This window comes from Cebus imitator, unplaced genomic scaffold, assembly GCF_001604975.1.
Source record: "Cebus imitator isolate Cc_AM_T3 unplaced genomic scaffold, Cebus_imitator-1.0 Scaffold210, whole genome shotgun sequence".
Classification (NCBI taxonomy): domain Eukaryota; kingdom Metazoa; phylum Chordata; class Mammalia; order Primates; family Cebidae; genus Cebus; species Cebus imitator.
Genome location: NW_016107525.1, coordinates 3,491,448 through 3,502,889, shown reverse-complemented (window position 1 = coordinate 3,502,889; position 11,442 = coordinate 3,491,448). Strand labels below are relative to the sequence as shown.

Sequence of the window (11,442 nt, the reverse complement as noted above, 5' to 3'; positions counted from 1 at the left end):
TGCTTCTCACTGGCTGTATCAAGGTTCATCTGGTTTGATTCACCTTTGCTTTGAAGTTCTTCTAAAGCTAACCTCACAGCCAGATACTTGGATAAGTGATCAACAGCGGCATTACCTGAAGTCTTTATGTATCTTGTCTGTATACTCTCATCTTTGTCCATAAGTGCAGGGTGAGGCCTGAATGCTAATTCAATTTCACTAGCACCATCCATTACTGGATCAATTGCCACTGCTGCATTGTGATTATCAATATCAAGCTCAGAATCATCAGATATTTTGGTCCGTTGTTACTAGGGCCTGCTTCCTCATTGCTGTGTGTGGAGGCATTACTACAGTGTGAACTGTCACCATTATCTTCTGCTCCATTACCATTTTCAATCTGCTGTTTCTTGCCTCGCTGCAGTCTGTTCATGGCCTGTATCATCAGTCCTTCCTCAATGCTGTGACTGAGAGCCTGCTGATTTTCGTGCTTGTTGATACTGGCTAATACTCTCTCGATGAGCTTCATACTCATCATGACGTGGATAAATTTTGCTGATGAGTGTATTAAAGTTTGGGTCTGGCCTTACGGATTTTTTGGAAACTAGTTTTTTCCGACAGGTAGGATAGTCTTTGTTGCCACTTCTAAGGGCTGTGATGATGCAGTCTGCACGAAAACGATGCAAACACTCCTTTGTAGTCATTCATAGTGTTCTTCAACGTATCCAAACAAATTGGGCACATTAATTCACTGTGTAGACTTCGATGTGAAACCACAATTTCTAAGCCATCTGTTACCGCCTCCTGAGGTGTTCATTGTAATTAATATAAACTGAGTTCCCATGTTTTGACTAATGGCTGAACTCCGTTTGTCTGCACAGCCTGAGACATTGTGGCTCCTGACCCAGCCAGAGGCTCCACTGGCCACTGTCGGAGCAAGACTTCGGTACCAGCCGCCACGGCCGCCAGCGCTGCACGATGTGGTGAGCCTCGGCTTCCACAATGGAGCTCGATAAATTCAACATGGGCCTCTCAATATTCATGAGAGACTGAGGGGAAGCCCACTTGTCCTGCACTGAGGGGAGGGCGGGAAGCAGCGAGCGAGCAAGGGGAGGAGGTGGGGGACCAGCATGTGTACGGCGAGGGGAGGCCGGTGTCACGAAGGGCAGAATTGAACTTTTAAAAATATGGTTTAAATCACTTTAGGGACCTTCCTTTGATAATTCCTTTACATTTGAGGTTTTACTGAGGTAAATGTATGTATTATCTATTCAACTGTGACAAATTACCACACAATCAGTGTCTTAAAACAGCACAGATATATTTTCTTAAAGTTTAACAGGTCAGAAATATGACATGAGTCTCATCTGAGCTAAAATAAAAGTATTGTCAGGACTTCTTTCCTTTTTGGAGGCTCTGGTGGCATGGGTAGAAGGATGAATCCATTTCCTTGCTTATCAGTTGTTGGCAGAATTCAATTATTGGCAGTTGAAGGATCAAGGTCCCCCTTCCTTGCTGTCAGCTGAGTGACATTTCTAGTTTCTAGAGGCTGTCCACATTTCTTGGCTCATGGCCCCTTGTTTTCAGAGCCAGAAATAGTAGGTCAAGTCTCTGTCCCATTTTGAACCTTTCTTGTTACTTCGTCCATCATCCGTCTCTTTGACCTACCCCTCTGTCTTCAACTTCCACTTTTAAAGGTCCGTTTGATTACATTGGGCTCACTCAGATAATCTCCCTATTTTAGGATCTGTAACCTTAATTCCATCTGCAAATTCTCATTTGCCATTTAACTTAACATAAGCAGGCATAAAACCAGGGATTAGGGCTTGGGAATCTTTACGGTGCCATTTTTCAGTCTACCACAATAAGTATTTTATCTTGGAACAGAAAAAGAATTTTAAAGTGCTTAAGGATAAAGATACAATTCTCAATATGTCAGTTGCGATTTCACTCGTTTCCCACTTAATGAAGATTATTGGAACTAAACTGTAATAGTTATTTTATTAGACAGTAACCTAAATCTGTGCTAATTTGTATTTTTAAGTAAATCATTCACAAGCTGTGATGCTTTGTAATAGATTAGGTTGTAGAAAATTGCCAATATGCAATTGTTTCTGATGACAAAACCCACCAATTTCATACAGTTTAACCTAGAACTAATAAGTTAAAACGCATCTTATACTAATTACATCTCACACTTGATGGGGATATAACTATTTTTCAGGTTAGAGAATTAATGTTCTAGAATGATAATTTCTTTATTTGAAAAGCTTTACCGTTTAATCAGAAAACAGCTTGACAAAAAGCATTTTCAAATCATAAGCACATGTATTTTCCCAGTTTTTATGACTTTTTTCGCCTTACCTTTTTCATCAAAAGCTCATTTTTCCCACCATGTGCAGGTGTAGGACAGATTTCTAATTGCTCGACCCAATATCTGTTCTTCCTTTATCTCTTTGTAACAGAATTTCTGAATTTATTAAGGTTAGCAATATAGCTGACTTTTCTTGCAGATACCTGTGACCATATGACCAAGTTTTGGGCATTGGCATGGACTTAGAAGTGTTGAGTGATGCTTCCAGGAAGTTTCCTACAGCTTCTCTTTGTTCCTTATGGAACATGATTATGGTGGCTAGAGGTCTAGCAGGTTTCTTGGACTTTAAAGAAATCTTGGAAACAGAAGCTATTAGTGGCAGAGCAACAACATAGAAGATTGGGTCCTGATACTGTGAGACTGACCTGGACTGCTATTAGTAAAAGGTTAGCAAACCCTTTCACTTTCTACCTGGTTAAAATGGCTTTGAGTTTGCCTTTCAGCACTATTTCTCTAGATGCCTGCTAAGCAATATAACAATGAAATGTCAGCTGTGATACTAAACAATATTGTTTATGTTTGAAAATGACCCCTAATTGGTAATGTATCTGGACCAGGAAGACTGTGACAAGTACTATACATGCCCATTGGAAAACATTGGTTTTGGAATTCCTTAAACGTGTTGTTGCTTATTGCAAAGATCCCTAGAAGTTAAAGTTATTGGCTGTTTCAAAAGATAGTTGTTCTTATACAACGTGAAGCTTCTGAACCAGATGGTTTCTGTACCAGTCTAGATGATCTGGTTTACTTATACCTGAGCTCATGCTTGGAAAAATGTAGTAAAGATTCCTGCTGAAACAACCTCAGGCTACCATGTTGTTGTGCTCTTTCTTGTTCGTATTCTATAAGATTAAGTGAGCCTGGTGAAAAGTTGGATTCCGTAGGCTCATTGGGTCTTATGAGCATGAACATTATTCCAAACCTGTAACCACTGCTGCCATTCAGAGAGGGAAGGCATTGCTTCTGCCTATCTCGGGCCTTCTTTTATGTGAGAGCGAAATAAAGTTCTCTCCTGTCTAAATCACTTAACAGCACCACTTAATCCTAATTGATATGTATATATTTTAGAAAACATGAAAAGTGTAAAAAAATGTACAAAGTAGAAGATTCTTGAGATTTGTAATCTTGCAAAAGAAACTTATCTAGATGATGATGTAGTTCTTCTACATTAAATTGAAGAGAAAAATAAAGTTAAATTCAGAAAAAATAGAAAATCATAAGAAAGAGAAACATATTTACTATTCATTAGGTGGAAGTGGATTATCATAATTGTCTTCAACTTCATTGTCTTCACCTTGAGTAGGCTGAGGGGGAGGCAGAAGAGAAAGGGTTGGTCTTGCTGGTCTCAGGGTGGTAGAGGTGGAAGAAAATTCATGTATAAATAGGCCTGCACAGTTCAAGTCTATGTTATTCAGTTTTTCTCTTCCACTCACTTCTATAAGATTCTTAAAAAGTAGACAAAATAAACAACATAAATCTTTTTTTGTAGACAATTCATGAGCAAAACATCAGATCTTCTGGTTCTAAAATGTTAGTTCTCTCAATAATTTTTTTTAAATGTAAGTAGAAGATTAGATGCTCAACAAAGGAAAATTGGATATAATTAATTTTTTAGGTTAATTCAACGTTAACTAATTTAAGTTTGAATCATTGTAAAGTTTTTATTTTTTTGGGATTCTTTTCCAAAAGCGCCCTCGTTTGAAATTATTTCTAAAGTTTTGTTTTATTTCTTCTGAGCCTCTATTATAATATCTTTATACACTTTGTCTTATATCCTCATATTTTCTCAGCCAATCATTCCAAAATGATATATTTGAAACCCATTATTAGCATTCCTGCTTGATTTTACAATTATTGCCATTATTAATTTCAGCAATATAAAATTTAGCATAAGAAATTGACAACTAATCAAGATGAAATGTTTCAGATTCTGACACAATGAAAACCTTGAGTATATATTCATTTGGATATTACAGATTTAAGGTGTGCAACTTTCATTAATATTTGGTAATACCTTTTCTTATATTCCAGGTATTGGAGTTGCCATCCATAACACAGGGTGATCTAGCCGAACATCAAAAAACATAAGACAATTTAATTTACACACAAAGAGTTTTACTGTGTTCACCAGGTAACTAATCAGGTTTGTTGTGTGACAAAGAGTTGGAAGTTGAAGCTTTTCTTATGTATTAACATGCATTTTTAAAATGTTGTCTATTGTCAGAACTATTTCATAACATACCAAATATAATGGGAACCAGGCAGAACAACTAGTTTTACCTACCTATATTCAATGCAACTTGGGTCAGAAAGGTAATGCAGGCCAGAAAATTTTTTTTAATGATGCTTGCCGAATGCCTTAAATGTCACTAAAACCCTTATTGTGAGAAATTAAAGGCTCCATTTGTCTTTTAAGAATTCAAATATGTGCAACATGGGGTGAGTCTTAAAGGACTTAGAAAGTTTGGAACATTAAAGAGGTGTTTATTGCAACATAGTAAAGCTAAATTCCAAGCCATGGCCTCCTTTTTCATTTCCATATCTCTACTAGCACTACTGAGAAGTGCAGCTGGCCCTACATAGGAAGAAAAAAAAATATGTGACTTAGATGTGATGAAAATTTTTTAGGGTGTCTCCATCTTTATCTGTGTTTGATATCACTCACATATCTTTTATATCCATGCTTCACCCTGCTGTATGTTCCAGAGACTGACTTATATGAATCATATAAAAGTACCCCCATGTCCTCTGTCTTTGGATTGGTTTTGATTAATGGAAAGTTCTGGTAGGAGATCAGAAGGAGTGGGAAGAATGAGGATAGCAGATATATTCTCTTGGTCTTCTCCCTGCAGATTTCCTGGATTGGCTGCGTCCTTTGACTAAAGGTCATAGTTTCTATCAGGATGCTGTCCCCACACAAATCCTATTCTTCCTTTTATTTCCATTAACCATTTCTTCCCCTTGCCCATTCAGTTTTAAGGAAGTAACCTACTCTTTCACTCCCACCCCCAGGTTACTAACCACAGATTCTTGTATTATGTGGTTTTGCTACTACATGCTTGCTACTTTGTAAATAGCCCATGTATTAAGCTCCCTTCAAATTATTTAATTTGAGTTAATCAGTTGCTTTCTGCTAGCACTTTGATATATTGTTCTCTGATAGTCTCTGACATTCTGTCATGAGAGATTTATCTTTTGGCTTTCACTTTACCACCAGAATAATACTGTTAGAAACTTCAAATAAATTATCAACCATTTACATATCCATATAAAACCTATTTTTTCTGATTTAACAACTTATCATGTCTGATGTCATTCAAAGAAGAGCTATAAAATAATTTATCAACAGTCTGTTGACAGAGCATATATATTATTCACTTTTATATTTTATTGTTGGAGACAGTGTAATTTAGTGGTTAAAAGTCATCATCTGGATTTTAATCCTGGTTCTATTGCTTATTACTTATGTAACTTTGGATAATTATCTTACCATCCTGAATTTTAGTTGCATTATCTGGGAAATGAGAGTAATAACAGTACTTATCTACTGGGGCTTCTATGATGGCTAAATAACTTGTTCATTTAACATAGTGCCTGGTAATTTCAATACAGGATAACTATTATTAACACTTAGCATATTTATAGCATATTAATTCATCTCAGAATCCATTCTTATATCCATCCGTTCAATAAATCTTCAGTTCTTATTATGTATTGGCACCATATTTTGCCTTTATGCCTGAGATAAAATGTTAAAGAAAACTACAAAAGATTCATATATACAGGTAACATAAGATTTAGATCTAGAGGCAAAACTACATGGAGAAAATAAATGTAATCACAAATTACAGTCACAAATAAATGTAAAACTGGGATAAACACTATGCAGGAAAAATGGAATATCATATCATATTATCAAATCATAGGGACCGTCTATCTCTGAAGGAAGGGTAGAAGCCAAATAAACAGGGAAGAGAGATCCAAACAGAGAGCAAAGCAAGTGCAAATACCATAGGGGGAAAAGAAAAGATGGTAAATCTGAGTAACTAAGAAAAACCCAACTAGCTATAGAGAAGAGAAAAATCAAGGTAGAAATGTAGCTAAGGGGCTAAAAAATATAGGGTCTTTCATACAATGTTAATATATTTGTTTCATCTTGGTAGGAATAGAAAGCTGCTGAAGGTTTTAAATATATTTGTGTGAGTGTTTCCCTAACTATATTTTGGCGGAAAAAAGCATTCTAATCAACTGCATTGTGGGTATGTAAGATGGATGTAGATAGACCAATTAGAAGGATATTGTAGTATTTCAGAAAAGAGATGGTGGTAACTTGGATTAGAGTGTTGGTAGTGGAGACTGAAAAAAGTGGATGAATTCAAAAGGCAAAAATAGCTGAGCTTGGTGGTGGATTTGATACAGAGTAAACGTTTCAAGGATTACCCCAAGTTTCCTGATTTGTGGAATTGGATGGATGTTTGCATATTCAAAGTTGGAGCACACTAAATAAGAACCAAGTTGGCAGTAGAGATGTCACATCCAAGCATTCTTGTTTGGATGTGTTTTGTGTTAATTAATTTGAAAAAATAAAGAAAATATATCAAGTTTCAAACATTCAATAGTTATTAGAGATTTACTGACAATCCATATTTTGTATGGGGATAATGATCTTTATGGATTTCTTCCAAATCTTTGGTTTAATCTTGGTTTCATCACTAACTGAATATGTGTTCTGTTGCAAGACATTTACCTTTCTTGAGCTTTAGGTCTCTTAACTGCAAAATAAGAGGTTGAATTAGATGATCTACAAAAATAAAGTTCCAGCACTCTCTAAAATGCTTTGATTTTTATAAAAGTTAATAAGCAAGCCAGGGACAAAGCCCATGTGTGATAGCTTTATATTCTCATCATACAATTCTTCTTCATTTTATTCTCTAAGTGTATTATACTTCCTCTTTATATTCTAATCATACAATTCCACTTCCTCTTATTCTCTAAAAGTTAATTGCTATTAAATACTTCAAATTAAGAACAAAGTATAATAGCAACTGGAGTATGATAACCAGACATATTAAAACCAATAGCTTTATTAATATTAATAAAATAGGGGGCAATTGTAGATCAAACTTTGGGAGACTAAAGTTGTCTGCCTTGTGTGTTGCTTTTTATTAGCAGCAATAATTCTACTCAACTAATTATTCCAAATTTCCATTTCACTTATTTCAGACACTGTCATAACTATTATTATTAGTATTACTATATCTGTAGTTTTATTTATTATTTCCAAAACTGACTTGAGGAAACTAACGATAAAAAGTATCTCGGTGCAATATAATTTTTTTTAATGAAAGAAACTACGTGTAGTAAGTATGGAGGAAAGGGTAGCACAAGTTTCAAACAGTTCTCTAAGTGAATATAATTACTGTGAGTAAACATTAAGCTTCAGTGGATTTCTTGAAAAACACAACAGAGAAAAATGTGAGCAGTTAGATAATATTGTCTCATCAAAGGAAACATGTCTGCATTCTAGGAACAAATTTTCTCTCTTGAACTAAATTTTAAAAGGAATGATTTGCATAGCTTCTTAGACTGGGTTCACTGAAAAACACCATAGTACTTTTCTGTATTTCTAGCAAATAAATATGTCCAAACATTAGAAAACAGTGAAGCTATGGTGTGTGATGAAAAGCAACAGAATAGGTGTTATTGGGTGCCCACTAGGTGTGCTGTACTATGTGTTTTATGTTTATCATCATATTTTATCTTCAGCAATTTCCTATGAGATAGATATTATTTCCAATTTAAATATGGGAGTCCTGAGGCTTGCTGATATTAAGTGTCTATAGCCAGCATTACAGGTATTTACATTCTTTGGTGTGTTAAGTGTCAGATTTGAAAGTGTTGATTCATGCTGATTTCTAGAGATTACTGTTCATGGTGCTAGTTTCATGCTCTTTGCAGGTCTTAGACTATACTGCCTCAATGCCACACTTGCGACATAGGAATATGGGAGAGGTATTGGTCCTAGGTTCCAACTTTTCTAGTTGTGCATTTGTAGGGGCCAAGGGAAAACTTTCCCTTTGCCCTCTAAAAGTTTACTGAAAAATCATCTGACAAAAGGTAGATTAATAGGAATAATTTCATACAAACATTAGCATACACAGAGGCAAATCACAAATATCCACATGAGTTATAGAGGCACATATACCCTATTTCTTGGGGGAAGGGAAATGTGAATGGGGTTTGGATGATTTTAGGGTATAGTAAATGATTTGGGGAACAATTTAATTGGCTTGAAGCCTGGGACAAAGCCTGTTGAACCTGCAGAACATACGATGATTTGTCATAAAAGTCTTCCTGGGTGTGTTGACAGACTTTAGTCTTTCTTCCTGTAATACGAGTTCAGTTAATAAACACTCAGAGAAGAACCAGAGATTATTTTTTATTTTATGGAAGGTCTAGACATTAGGCAGATAAAGGAACTTCTGAGAACAACGCCATCCTGTGCTTTGAGAGGGACCGAGTATTGGGGGATGGAGGGAAGGTCAGAAAGATCCTGAGGCTTTTTCTTCAGTTCAGCATGTCAAAGTGCTATATTTTGAGGTAACAGTTACCAAACCTCAACACATCCAACCCACGTGAGTTGCTGTGATCTCCTGAGGATGTGGCCACCATTTTGTACATAGGTTCCATGGATACCTACTGGGCCCCCATTCTGATTCTAGTCTCTGGAAATTTTTCTTCTTCTCTTCTGTTGACCTTATATGTCACTTTTCTCTTTCATCCGTCACTTAGGGACAAGGAGACTATTTTTTTCTTGTGTTTAGGCTTTTACAAAGGATTCTGTCTCCTATGTTGAAAAAAAAAAAAAAAAAATCTGGTCTCCTGATTGAAATGGAGTGGAAGAAAGTCCAAAAAGTATATTTGTCTCAAGAAATATCCTACAATACTAGCAAATAGCTAGTGAAAAGCCAGAAAGAAAACTTAGACATATCTTAAAAAGAAAAGTATATATATTACACCCGTATTGCACAGAGCTTCAATGTATGGCCTTACAAGTTAAAGAGAAATGGCTTTGAATTCTGGTTCTGCCACTTAATAGTTTTCTGAACTTGGGTAAGCTATCTACCCTTTCTGCATCTCTTCTTATCTTTTTTCCAAAATGGAAATATACAAAGTTTGAATAACTTGGTAATTTCTAGGATTAGAGATCAAAGACATAATGTGCTGAGGGCAGGGTCCAGTACATAGTAAATGTTTGAGTATTAGAATATTCCAAAGTAACTTTTCCAATTAAAGTGCATGAGACATAAGCCATACACAAAAGTTTTCTCGAATCAAAGAACTAAACATAAGCACTAAAATCATAAAACTGTTAGAAAACATAGGAGAAAAGCTTTATGACATCAGAGTTGGCAATAATTTATTATATATGGCACCAAAAACATGGGCAACAAAAGAGAAAACAGACAAATTGGGTTGAGCACCATGGCTCATGCCTGTCATCTTAGCATTTTATGAGACTGAGGTGCAGTGATCACTTGAGCCAAGGAGTTTGAGACAAGCCTGGGCGACATGATAACTCATCTCTACAAATGATTTAAAAATTAGCTGGGTGTGGTGGCATGCACCTGTGGTCCCAGCTACTCGGGAGGTTGAGGTGGGAGGATCCCAAGAGTCCAGGAAGCTGAGGCTGCAATGAGCTGTGATTATGCCACTGCAGTCCAACCAGGGTGACAGGTTTAAAAAAAAAAAAACCATGAACTGGGCTTTATCAAAATTCAAAATTTTGGTGCATCAAAAGAGTAAAAATATGGGACTTCTGCCAATATGGCTGAATAGGAACAGCTCCAGAGTGCAGTTCCTAGTGAGAGAGATGCAGAAGGCAAGTGATCTCCGCATTTCCAACAAAGGTAGCAGGTTTATTTCATTGGGACTGGTTGGACAGTGGTTGTAGCACAAGGAGGGAGAACTGAGGCAGGGTGGGGCACCGCCCCACATGGGGAGTGCAATTGATTGGAGGATTGGGGACTCTACCCCCTTGGAATTCTGGTTCAGATACTGCACTTCTCCCATAGCCACTGCAACCCACAGTCCAGTAGAACTCCACCAGGCCGAAAAGTGCCATGAGTTAGCAACACAGATCTGAGTGACAGCTCCGGCCAGCCCAGCACTGCGAGTTGTCAGCACAAAACTGGGCAGAACTTTTCACCAGCACTGAGACTGCCTGCGGGGTGGATCGACCCACCCCCTAGAAAGAGAAAGAGCTGAAAGCAGGGACACAGGTGATCCAGCTTGGCAGATTCCACCCCCACAAAGACCAACAAACTGAAACCCTCACGTTTGACAGTTTCGAAGCCAGCACATCAGTTCGAGCTAGACCTGGGATGATAGAGCTCGGTGGGGGGAAGGTCATCCATCATTGTGAAGGCAAGTCTAATCTCACCTGTGTAACCAAAAGCCAGAGGAAGCCTACACAGCAGCCAGGCTGAGTCCAAGGCAGCCCAGTAGCACCTCTGCAGTCAGACAAGGGACAGACTGCCTCCTCAAGTGGCTCACTGACCACTGTATAACAAAAACAAAAACAAAAACAACACCTCATACAGCAGAGGGGCCTGTTAGAAGGAAAACTAAAAAACAAAAAGAAGTAGCTTCAACATCAACAGAAAGGAAGTCCACTAAGAAATCCCATCTGAAATCACCAACTTCAAAGATCAAAGGTAGATGAATCTACGAAGATGGGAAGAAACCAGTGCAGAAAGGATGAAATCATCAAAGACCAGAACACCTCTCCTCCTCCAAGGGATCACAACTCCTCAACAGCAAGGGAACAAAACAGGGTGGAGGATGAGTTTGAGGAATTGACAGAAGCAGCCTTTAGAAGGTGGGTAACAACAAGCTTCTCTGAGCTAAATAGACATGTTCTAACCCAATGCAAAGAAACTAAAAACCTTGAAAAAAGGTTAGACAAAATGCTCACTAGAATAACCAGTGTAGAGAAGAACATATAAAACTTGATGGAGTTGAAAAACACAGTACAAGAACTTCACAAAGCATACATAATTTTCAATAGCCAAATCGATCAGGCAGAA

General features: G+C 37.2%; 1 pseudogene; it reads right to left on the bottom strand.

The window, feature by feature from the left end:
• The window catches only part of LOC108317853, a 2,385-nt pseudogene extending 1,440 nt beyond the window's left edge, over positions 1 to 945 (bottom strand).
• Between the last annotated feature and the right edge of the window lie 10,497 nt (positions 946 to 11,442).